This window comes from Balaenoptera acutorostrata, chromosome 2, assembly GCF_949987535.1.
Source record: "Balaenoptera acutorostrata chromosome 2, mBalAcu1.1, whole genome shotgun sequence".
Classification (NCBI taxonomy): Eukaryota; Metazoa; Chordata; class Mammalia; order Artiodactyla; family Balaenopteridae; genus Balaenoptera; species Balaenoptera acutorostrata.
This window is the reverse complement of record NC_080065.1, coordinates 126,762,214-126,775,076: the sequence shown is the minus strand read 5'-3', so window position 1 is coordinate 126,775,076 and position 12,863 is coordinate 126,762,214. Positions and strand designations below refer to the sequence as shown.

Below are 12,863 nucleotides of genomic sequence, written 5' to 3'. Positions count from 1 at the left end.
AGGAATGGGTACCTGCCCAGTTCCTCTGGTCATTGGGCATGACGGTAGTTGGCCTCTCAGTATTTCCTTATCCAGAGAACCTGTCTCTTTGCCCTGTTGCTTATCACTTTTCAAGGGGTTCGAACTTCTCTCATGAATATGCCCTTCTTAGGACGGTGATCACCCTCCCCCATGGGGAGGAAGTTAGACTAAAAGGCCAAGAAGTTTGTGAGTACCTAAGGGAATTGCCTTTTGTAAGTTTCCCATGATAACTATCTCTTCAGCTCTTCTGCCACATCCTGTGCCCCAAGGCTACTGACAACCCTTTTCCAACCTGTAGAAGAGTCTGACTTTCATCAGGTGCCAATTCCAATCTGAAAGAATATTGATATTCGTGTAACACTGTGGTATCTCATTACCTTTGCACACACTGCATCTTCTTTTTTACTCCTCTCTCCAGGGAGTTGTTTGCTTTTTACTGTAGAAGCTTTGAAAGATAGGGGGTGCTGTCCAAGAGAGGGAGTTTTGGATCTTAATAACCATTTGCTAGTTGTAACTGTAATGTAGTCTTCTCTCCCAGGTAATTACTCTGCCACCCCAGTATCTCTTTCTACTAACCAAAAGGTTTCTAACTTTTTCCTCTTTCTTTCTCTTTTCTCTTTTCCCCACCCCTTAGCATTCTAACCCAACTCCACAAGTCTGGGAAGAAAACTGAGAAAGTGATGGAAAAGGAGGATAATGTTGCTTTGGGACCTAGAGGGTTGCGATGTGGAGAGTACTAAACAGAATTAAAATAGTGACTCATCTCTTCCTACCTATTTCTAGCAAGACAGGTGCTTCTGGATGTCCTTTCCTGTGACTGTAGGCTGTCAGTCACTGCCTGTGTTTTTATCTGGTGAACGTCTTTTTTCCCCCAGAAATGTAGGTTTAATAGTAGTGACAGCTTTCCCCCTATGGTGACCAAAGCAACATTCCCCTATGTTTCTTTAGGATAAGCATGAACTTCTAGTTAGGGAGCTTTCCTTCTAAGCCTTAAGTTTTAAGGCCCATATTTCTTCTATTTCTGTATCATTTTGTTTTGCTTTTGTTTCCATGGTTACCCTTTGACCTTCCTCACCCAAATTCCAGCTGTTTTTGCTGATTTATAGTGACCTCTGTGACTTGTAAATGTTTTCCAGGTTTTAAATGGAATTTTACATGTGCTTTTGTTTTATCTAACACTTATGCGTTTCACAGATTTGTAAAATCTACTAAGTGTGTGGGGCTGAAAGGTGAGATACCTGAGGAAATTCAGCTTCTTTTCACCTGTTTTTTGGAATGTCCGTGGAGTTTCGTGTATGCTGAGTGGATTTGGCTCAGAGTTGTTGGTATTTGCTTTAGAGAGGGTGCAGCTGAACCAAGTTCTCTTTTTCTTTCTGAGGTGTTGGTCTTAACTCTTAATCTGCTGAATTTTTAAAAAATATGTAGCACACACAGGTAGAGAGGAGAATTGCATTCCTGGCTAGGGAATTGGAAAGTTTCCAGGAAAGTAGTGCTGCTTAACCCCTTTATTGCCAACTATACCATACCTCAAGGCTTCAGGATATTCTGTCTTTCTCATTGCTCTTTATAAAAGAACTCTGTGGAAATGAGAGCCTAGGAGGAGCATTGCAATCCACTTCTCTTTGTGTCTGTGTATGTATATGGGGGTGGGTAGAGTGGGCGAGATTGCTGGTTTGCTTTTGTTACCCATGGCGTAGTTTTCTTGAACTACAGGCTAAAAGTGAACTCAAAGCTGTTTCGCCTACTCCACCTTTTCTACAGTGTGTGTCCTCAGGAGCTCCATTAAGAATGCATTTTATAAAACTGCACTGGTTTGGACCTAGTGTGCCTGAAGGTATTTGTTTGCATCTGAGGGGTTACTAATCCCTTTAGCTACATACCTTTCCAAGCTGATGGCAGGTTCTAATTACAGATCAACTGATGAGAACACAGAGCTCACAAATTGCCTAAGATCTGCTCTTTACCCTTAGAGGCATCTTGTGTGGAAAGGACACAGGGAGTCTAAGTTTAAACAGTGGTAGGGCTCATCTTTTTAAAACATGTGGTTGTTCGAGATGCTAATGTGTGTGACAGCCAGGCTGTCTGGTGTTCCATTCCCCTTGGTTCTTCTTGAGTCTGTCTTCTCCTGGACCATGAGCTTATCCCTCGTCCAGCATTATACCAGTTACTTTTGGAAGCCCTTAAGATGAAGGGAAATAAAAATGCTAAATGAACAGAGTGTTTTCTGCCTTTTCAGCAGTGATGAATGTGGGTGTCAGAGAGAATGATTTCTGAAATATGTGTAAGGGGAGTAAGTATAACCAGGATGTTAGGAAGCTGCAGAGTATTCCTGCATTTTACAGACTCCATGTCTTCTCATACAATCAAGAACTGATCCATTTTAAGAAAGACTATCGCATCTTGATTCAACTAGGAGCCTAACTTTGTAAAACATGAATTTTAGTGTGGGATTAGAAATAATAGAAGATATGTAATTTTTAAAATCTTGTTTTGTTTTGGATGCCTATGTAAAATTATTGCTGTGTTGCAGTTTCATGCCCTTCTAAAAGCAAAGTGAGGGACTTCCCTGGTGGCGCAGTGGTTAAGAATCTGCCTGCCAATGCAGGGGACACGGGTTTGAGCCCTGGTCCGGTAAGATCCCACATGCCATGGAGCAACTAAGCCCATGAGCCACAACTACTGAGCCTGCACTCTAGAGCCTGTTAGCCACAACTACTGAGCCCGCACGCCTAGAACCTGTGAAGCCACCACAATGAGAAGCCCTCGCACCGCAATGAAGAGTAGCCCCCGCTTGCTGCAACTAGAGAAAGCCCGTGCTTAGCAACGAACACCCAACACAGCCAAAAATAAAAAAATAAATAAATTTATTTTTAAAATAAATAAAGAAAAGCAAAGTGAGAGTGAAAGTATATTTAGTTGTAGACCCCTGTTCATCCAAAATGAGAGCAAAGATGAAGGATGCCAGGCAGAATTTTAAACAAATATTAGGAAAGGTAGAGATTATGAAAGAAGTGGAGTTGTTCATGCAGATACCTGCTTCTTTAACTTTGATCCAAAAGGTTGCTGAACACCAAGGAGTATGCAGAGAACTTTATACAAGTCATCTGTGTTTTTTGAAGTTGATAAACACAGGGATTACTTAGTTTGGAAGGAGGGAGGGGAGCCTACAGGAATGTTATTGAGAGTTTGAGATGACAGAATGATACCTTAAAAATTTGCTCTCTGCCTGCCTGGTCTTTAAAGAGACAGCACAAGGATCCACTGGATAATGTTACATTTACTTGTCTCAAAGGAAATCCTCCCTCACAGGAGGTGAAACTGAGGGAATGCCTCAGAATTAAAATCTCTGCCTTGAGAGAGTTGTTAAATGTTGGGATATTTTTATAAAAAGAGTTGAAATTTTTATGACCTGTAAATTGTTTATTTAAAAAGCTAAGAGGGCTTCCCTGGTGGCGCAGTGGTTGAGAGTCAGCCTGCCAGTTCAGGGGACGCGGGTTCGGGCCCTGGTCTGGGAGGATCCCACGTGCCGCGGAGCGGCTGGGCCCGTGAGCCACAGTTGCTGAGCCTGCGCGTCTGGAGCCTGTGCTCCGCAGCGGGAGAGGCCGCGACGGTGAGAGGCCCGCGCACAGCGATGAGGAGTGGCCCCCGCTTGCCACAGCTGGAGAGAACCCTCGCACAGAAACAAAGACCCAACACAGCCATAAATAAATAAATAAATTTAAAAATGGTCCACATCAAAAAAATCTTTAAAAGCTAAGAAAATAGTAATAAGTGAGAAGTGATTTAACTTTGTTGATGGGCATATGGGTCAGAATAGACTAATTTTATTTCCTGTGTGATAAAATCACCTTTTGTTATCCCCTGGGGTGTTCAGTGTATTTTATAAATGGATTGCCACGTTATTCTTGGAGAGTGTTATATTTTCAGTGAAATGTAATAGAGGCTTAAAAGATAAGGTTATACCACATATGATTTAGAAGAACAGCTTAAAATCATGTTTATTAACAAGAAACATTAGGTATTATAGAGAAACAAAGAGTTTGTATATGCAGGTGGTGTTTTCTCTCATTTTATGTCTTAGCTGAAATCATTCATGACTACAAAAAGCATCCCCATATTGAAACAAATCTTGTGTTTTTCTTTATTATGTTGAGCCTTCTATTCTCAATCACTTTTGTCTGAAAGCAGTAGGAAAAAATTCACCTCTTGCTAACCAGCAAAGCAGCATTGGGTGTTTGCCCCTAGCTAGGGTTAGATGAGACAATGCCAACCTTCTTCCTGTCCCTAGCTGTCTTATCATTCCCTCCCTCTTTGTTTTTACTAGTGCCCTGCTGCTATAAGGACTGGTTCTAGTCCCTTGGATAGCCAGGCCTTTGGGGAATCAGGAGCAGTAAAAGATGCTTATACTAAAATCTCTTAAAACCTTGAAGCTAAAATTGAAAAGTAAAGAATATTTTAATCACTATGAACATATCTTACCTTTTCTACCTGTCTTTTTTTTTTTTTTTAAACAAACACAGTTTTTCTAATCAAAGAATCTTTCTTAAGAAAGTAAGAGAATTACTGAAGGAAAAGGGGAATTGAGACCAGTATTTTAAGGAATTTTACCACTAATTACAGAATAACTCTGGGTGAATCATTGTTCTTTCAATTTTGAGATTCTTACTTCCATTCATTAGTAAAGCTTGCTATGAATGTAGTCTTAAAATTTTAGAGTTGGAAGGGACTTTAAATGTCATCAAGCCCAAACACCCACTCAGTGCAGCAATCCCTTCTTACAGTTGTAGGTTGGAAATTGGATAAATAAATGGAGGAGGCAAAAGCATAAAATTTTGGATTCTACATTTCCTTTAGTAAATTTCAGGATCTTGGAGGAAAGGGATAATATAAAAGGAACAGATACGCTAGAAGCTATGAGACTGAAAGGGAAAAGATTGAAGAAACTGACTCTGTTGCTTGGCTCTGTGACAATTAGGGAGTGTCAATTTGTCCTTTAAATGTTTGCTTAAATTTCTTCCCTCCAAGAAGGGGGATGAAACAGATAAGGGGACACAAAAGAGAAAAATCATAAAGAATTAAGAGAAACACAGCATTCCTATGTGGAAGCATTGTTACATGGAAGATGGGAGATTCCATCCTTGATTGTGGTTATAAGTGGTCTTTAGGCAGTAGCTACTTTGTCGTTTTGTTAGGTAACAGATACAGGTAGAGTTTATGGTGTCCTAGATTATTTTTTTGGATTTCTGATTCTGTGACTTATTCCCTGTTTTAGGAATAGTACTGTTTGAAAGCAATAGGATTTGCATTTTCTTTGAAGACTTAGCATACTTCAAGGATCCAACAGAGGTTGCTTATAAACCATCTTTGATCCTAAAGGTCACAGAAAACCAAGGTAGTAGGCTTATATCTCAGATATAGCTGCCTTTTTTTTTTTTTAATGTTAGAACTTGAGGATCAAGTAAAAAGATAAACCACACTTGCTTTCCCCCCCCCCCCCTGCCTAGAGTAGCTCATACTTTATTCAGGGGTCTTCACCTGTTTGTTTTGCCAGAGATCCTTTGGACATCTTTTTTCTTTAAACGGCTTTATTGGTGTATAATTAACATACAATAAACTACATATCTTTAGTGCACAGTTTGTGAACCCATTGCCACAGGCAAGATAACGAATATATCCATCACCCTCAACAGTTTTTTCCTGACCCATTGTATTCTCTCCTTCTCATTCCTCCTTGTGCCCCAATCCCCAGGTAACTAACCACTGATTTGCTTTCTATAACTATAGATTAGTTTGTATTTTCTAGAAGTTTATATAAATGGACTTATACACAATATGAACCCTTTCTTTTGGCTTCTTTCAGCATAATGTATGTTAGCTATATTAATAGATCATTCTTTTTTATTGCTGAGTAATATTACATTGTATGGGCTTACCATAATTTATTTATTTACTTGTTGATGGGCATTTGGATTGTTTCCAGTTTTGGTTCTTTTTTGTTTTGCTGTGAACATTCATGTACAAGTTTTTGTCCGGACATATGCCTTCATCTCTCTTTTGTAAATACCTAGGAGTGGAATGACTAGGCTATATAGTAGGGCTGTGTTTAACTTTTAAAGAAGTTGCCAGACTGCTTCCAAAGTGGTTGTACCATTTTACATTCTCACAAGCAATATATGGGTTCTGGTTCCTTGTCAGCTCTTGGTATGATCAGTCTTAAATTTTAGCCATTCTAGTGGGTGTGTAGTGAGTGGACAAAGAATGTCACTTGCCATTTCAGTAAACAAAGGATGTTGTGGCCATAAAGTCATCAGCCACTGTAGGAGTCCCTGATGGTGCACCCTGAGGGGAATTCAGGAAGGAGAAAAACAGGTTGCCAGCCACCAAGCCATCAGTCACTGTAGCTGTCCAGACTATGCACCCTGAGGGGAATTCAGGATGGAGAAAAACAGGATACTGGCCTTAGGTAGTTAAGATGCATATCAAAGGAATGATTTCAGTAAGCCCAGACTCTTATATCTTCCCATATACAGAAAAGCACTAAAAATCGTTAACTTGAGATGTCTGTTTTTTTGTGATTAGCAGTAATCTTTTGATGTTCAACTTCATGGTTTTTTTTTTTCCAGCAAGAATTCCTGTATATCCCGGCTCCTCTCTTAAATCTTTGGAATAGTCCCTCAGAGCTATCTGAGAGGCTGCCATCCCGTGCTATAGTCCTCAGTAAGGCCTCTGAATAAAACATAATTTTCAGCTTTTAGGTTGTGCATTTTTTTTTCAGTCTACAAACGGTATCTCAGTGTGGCTTTAATTTGCATTTCCTTAATGATGTTGAGCATTTTTTCATGTGTTTATTTGCTGTATATCTTCCTTGACATGTCTGTTCAAAAATTTTGCCCACTTAAAATTTTTTAATTACAGTCCAAATACAAGTCCTTTGTTGGATATATGTTTTACAGATGTTTTCTTCCTCCTGTGACTTGCCTTTTCATTTTCTTAACAGTATATTTTGAAGAACAAAAATGTTTAATTTTGATGAAGTCCATCCAATTAATTGTTTTTGCTTTTTGTATAATATTTCAAAAATCTTTGCTAAAATCACAGTCACTAAGATTTTTCTCCTAAAAGTTTTATAGATTTAGCTCTTAAATTCTCCTCTTATCACTGTGGAAATGTCAGTTATATTCCACATGTTCTCTTTGGGGTGTAAATTTTCACCTGTAGACAAGACAGACCATTTCTGATACCCTTGGGATTGGGGACCTTTGAGATTCTATTTATAGTGAAAGCATTTTCATCTCTTATGTGGTGTTAGAAACCTTTTGTTTTCCTGTACTCAGTGTTCTACAGGTTGTATAATGCCAGTCTTCCTATCTATAAATATTAATGAATGCTCATCATCTTTATAGATAGGAAGATTACTTCATTGCAGACTGGAAGGACAGGGAGTAATAATAACAATAACAGTAACAGTAATAATAGCACTTGTTTGTTGCATACTTACTATAGCCCTAGTGCTGCACTGAACGGCTCTAGATATAAGATAGGTACTATTGTTATTCCTGCTTTCTAGGTAATTAAACTGAAACTCAGTGAGATCAGCAACATGCTTTAGGTCATAGAACTGGAATTCAAACCTAGGTCTGGCTGATTTAAACACACGCACACATAGCCATCTTCTTATTCACTGCATTGTATTGACAGTTTACAAATGTCCAGTTTTTGCACTTGTTGTATCAAAGGGTATTCACTGTTAGGAATTTCATAGAAAATTTTGATGGTATATCTTTAGAGCCCTTTGACTACTGCAGTCTATTAAAACTGGACTCTTTTTGAGTTCAGTTAGTGGGAAAAGAAGTGCTGGGTCTAGATGAACAAAGTGCAGTGGCTAAATGCCTAACTGCGTTTTGCATTTAATAATTTAGACTTTGAGACCATTGCAGGAATCTTAATTAAACCTTTCTTAGGCATGTAAAAGTAGCTGTCAGAGTGCATGCAAAATCTACTTTTCCCCTGGTTCATGCGTTATTAAGAAGTTGTCTAAATTATTATTTTTTTTTAATGTAACCTTATCTCCTTTGTAAATAGAACAGCTCTAACAGCATCACCTGGCAGGAATTTTAGTTGTTTAAATTGCTGCGAGCAGCAAGTAGTGGTGACATATAGGAAGGAGGAAGTTGTTGCTAGACCAGCTCCATAGTTATCTTTTGTATATTTTAGAATTGGCCCTGAAACAAATAAGGATTGCAAATGGTTACTAACTCTAGGGTCTCTCCTGAGTCTGGGGACTGCTGAAGTTTATTCTTTAGACCTGGCGGTTATTTGCCTGTGGTTAATAATTAAGACATTGCCACAGAGGTCCAGGTACCTGGAACTAGGATTTTCTGTATGATTGGTGGCAAAGAGTAGAGAATACAGTTTCTCTTGTTTGTGTGAATCTACCCTAGATCCAAAAGGCTGAAGATCAAGAACCATGTGGTTGACCTATCAGTTTCAGTCCATGCTTTTTAAGAGATTGTAATCTCAGCCGTGTCTGTAGAAGAATAGGTAGGAAAAGCTTAAAGGCCATGAGCATAGACTTCAAAAGCTGTAGAAATTCAGAGAATTTAAGGAATTAAGTGGAAAGATCACTGAGCTGAGAGGCAGAAGACCTGTTTCAGAATCATAGAATGCTGGAGGTGAAAAGGATGCTAAAAGTTATTTAATTCAAATCCTTTATTTTATAGGCGAAGGAATGTGGGCCTAGAGAAGTGATCTGTCCAAGTTTACAACTAGACCTAGGACTAGAACCCCCATCTCTCACTCCTACTGAAATATTCTTTCCATATATTGCTACTTAGTTGGACTTTGCTACTAATTAACTGTGTGAACTCTGGGCAAGTCACTCTCCTTTTCTTGGTCTTTCCTTGTAAAATGAGAGAGTTAGCATTAATGATTTCAAAGGTCTATACTAATGTCCCAAATTCTACATAAATGATCTAGAATACAATTGTGGGCAATGCTAGTTAGCTTCATAGAAGATGAAGGCCCTGGAACATGAAGGAACATGATAGGCCCTGGAAGTAAATCCAGGGATTGGTAGAGGAGAGGGGTAAGGGGTTTCGTGGGGTGGGGAACAATGCGAACAGAGGCTCAGAGGTTTGAATGTATGGCTGTAGTAAAAAGAAATGGCCCGGTTATAGCAATCAGGAGGATCAGTGGGAGATGAATCATTTAAGAAAGCCACTTCATAGAGATTATTTTATACCTGGGGAGGGCTTTTAGGTTCTCTTTCTGTAGAAACCCACAGAAAGCAGAATGGAAAAATTTGCATTTTGTAACATGTCACGATGCATGTTGATGCAGTTTTTGGCCTTGTGAATATGTGGTGGTGAAGAACATGAATAGATTAGTGTTAAGGTTCCAGCAAATCACTTCTGCTATCTAGATGGAGTTTAGGTAGTTAAGTTTGTTTGATTTCCATTCCTTATCCATTGTAATGATCCATCTTCTCAGACTTTCAGTGATCAGTCTAGATTTTAAAAGATGTGACTGTCTTCATCTGGATCTCAGCACTGTATAGTCAAATTGTGGGCTCAGAGACTTCCCTGGCGGTCCAGTGGTTAAGACTTCACACTTCCAATGCAAGGGGCGCAGGTTCAATCCCTGGTCGGGAAACTAGGATCCCACATGCCATGTGGTGCGGCAAAAGAAAAAAAAAATTGTGGGCTCAGGTGGGAAATTGTGGGAATAATCTGCGCGTATCTCTGGGACCTGTCATTTTCTTCTAAACATACTTTAGCACAGTGCAATACTGGTTTTGATTGCATGCGTATTTGAAGTGTTCTTTAGTCTTCCATGAATGCACTATATATATATATATATATATAAAAAATGTGTGTGTGTGTGTGTGTGTATATATATATATATATATATATATATGTATGTATGTATGTATATATAAAGAGACAGAGAGAGAGACAGAATGATATCAAGATCTCTTGAGGAGGGTGGGTCTTATCTCCCATCTAGCTTGTAAGGTATCTAAGAGTGGTGGTGTTTAACTCACATTAGCAATAACCTGTTATGTATTTTAGTTTTACTGTGAGTCTTGTGACTCTTGGGATTACTTTCAAGGCTCTCCATTTCTGTGGTCTAATGTAGGAGATTGACAGTTTTGAAAACATTAGTCCTCTCACCAAGGTAACTATGAGGCAAAGAGAACCACTGATATGACTATACCAGACCAGAAGAACTCTGTTGAGAAAAGATTTTTATTTTTCTCTAGAGATAGTGTCTTAGGTTTTGTCTTGTATCAAGATTTAATGAAGGAACATGTCTATCAGATTTAAAATCTGCATTATTTTACATAGCACAGGGCTGCCAACTTTTATCATTATAAATGAGAGCAGTATTTGACCCACTGCTCTAGGGATTGATAACATACATTTAAAATGAATAATTGCTAAGTCCCTATATTATTTGAATCAGTACCACAGTCTTTCATGGCTACAGAAAGGTTTACACAGAATATTAAATAAAGGAGACCAAGATGAGTCTTCAGGTCCTCAGGATATGTCTGGATCTCCACAAAAAATGCTGCTGGCAGTAGGATTGCCTTAGTTTTTTCTCAAAGTCACATATTTCTGTCCATAGCTATGGAGTTCCTTTGATTCCTTCATTTGGCCGTAGAAGCAAAGTAGTTTTGGACTCTTCTAAAATTATTTCATCATGCTTTCATGGGGCCTAAAGAGACATTTTTAGTTTTGTTAGTTTTTGTGAAAGATGTGTGTCAGGCTCCCCAGGCATAGAGGTTTCTCGTGATTTCTTGATTCTGGTATTTTAAAAAGATGGGAGTTGGCCTTAGTTGGCAGCTCTTTGCATCCGCCAGGGCTTGTTCGTTACTTACTTCTAGGCCCATGGGTGACGTCTGTTTCCTGTGATTGAAACCACAAGAAGAAGTGGTGAGAAGTCTCTGTAGGATATGTCCTATCAAGCAAGCAGCAGGCATTGGGCTGCCCTCAAAAAGAGCAGTAGTAACTAAGCACTGTCTTTAAGGGTCCCTGAAGAGACCCTAGAAATGATCTGACTCAGCCTCCTCATCTTAACATGAGAAGGCCACTGAGGCCTAGAGGTATTAAGTTGCTCAAGGTCATGTAATTAGGTAAGCCAGCTTTTAGACTCCACTAACTGTTCATTATTCTTTCTCACATTGCATTGTCATCCCTAAATTTTGTAACTGTGCCCTGCCAGAGTGTTGCCTTAAGCAAAGTACTACTGGAAAAGAGTAAATGCTGGTGGGCATTTTGAATATGAAAATTGGATGATATTTTGCTTTTCGATGCTCTGCTAATTTTGATACTCTTTTAAAATAATTTTTTATACTCTTTTTGAAAAGACATATACATACATTTTCAAAATAGCAAAATCTAAGAACCCCCAATTTTTATTTTTATTTCACTTAGTATTTGAATATTCTAGTCATTATCTCTATGCACAGATATTTTTACAACATTGCAATTACAGTTTCTACACATTTTCTGCTTTTAAAACAGTGTGTCATAAACATTTTTCAGCTTTCTAATCTTTGAAAATTGGTACTTTTGTTTGAAATGGAAATTTTGTTTTATTTTGCTTTGACCGCACCGCACGGCTTGTGGGATCTTAGTTCCCCGACCAGGGATCGAACCCCAGCCCTCAGTGAAAGCATGGAATCCTAACCACTGGACCACCAGGTAATTCCCTGGAAATGTATTTGTATTATAAAAGTGATACACATTTTTCTAAGAAAATGTAGATGTGTATAAAAATAGAGTAAAACAATATCCTAACTCGTTTTCCAGAAATTTTAGTTATTTTTCAGTAGTTAGAACCAAAGAGAAAAATACATGGTACATGGAAGTGTCTTTGGAGCCTAAGTACTTTGGCATGAAATCTGTGATGTGTTTGCATTAGAACATAGTTCCACACAAGTACGGTTGCTAGAAGTATCGGAAGTTTCTTGTTTTAACTCTTGCTTATATTTCTGGTTATAGAGGAGTAATGAGATTTCACCTCATGCTGTCTCCCCCCTCCCTTCCCCAGATTTTCTCAAAATAAAATCTTAATTCTAGATTTGTAAAAGGCCAGTAAATGTTTACTGTGGTTTCATAAGATCAAGTCTGGCTTTTTGAGTAGTAGTATAATTTTTGGATCAGTTAAGCTATTATCAGTAGGTCGTGATTACTTCTTGTATTCAGGAATGATGTGAGGATAGAAGAAGTGTAACCATCATTTAGAAATGAAGGGTTTGAGAATGGGATTTAAAACAAGGTGGCCTCATGCTTGGTGCCTGTTATGTAGAAGCAATATCAGCTGCAGGAACTTCCTGTCTGTCAGGCCTTTGGGTGTGTCATTCATATGCTCACCCTTGAGAAAGAGTAGATGTCCTGCTACTCACATCACAACATGGGAGGAGAAGACAGTTGCTACGGAGATGGGGAAACAGCATTCCTGAGTCATTGACTGTTTCCAAATGAATGAACAACACCCCTTATTTCTTAGCTTCTCTAAGCTAAGGCAGTGAAGAGAGAGGCCTGATAAGAAAGTAAAGAACAAGTATCAGTATTTAGAGCTTGAGAAGTATGTCAAAACTTTGGAAAAGTAGGTTAACGTTACTTATCGTTTTCTATATATGTATTTGAAAGTTTTATTAGAACCTTTGGATGTTTGAAAGGGAGGGAGCTTTGCTTACTCTGCCCTCTCACCAGATGACAGAATGTGTGTGCACCTCCTTCCTGACAGCAAAGGAGAGGGGCGTGTCTGCCACACCATGTGGTACTTGATAGGAAACTAGGACTTCTAGAATCTGAGCACTTTCTCTAGTGGCA

The 12,863-nt window shown here is 38.8% G+C and overlaps 1 protein-coding gene across 2 annotated transcripts in view; it reads left to right on the top strand.

Annotated features, from left to right (window-relative positions):
* DIAPH1 (diaphanous related formin 1) overlaps positions 1–12,863 on the top strand; it is a 97,491-nt gene that overhangs the window by 875 nt on the left and 83,753 nt on the right. The window lies entirely within an intron of this gene.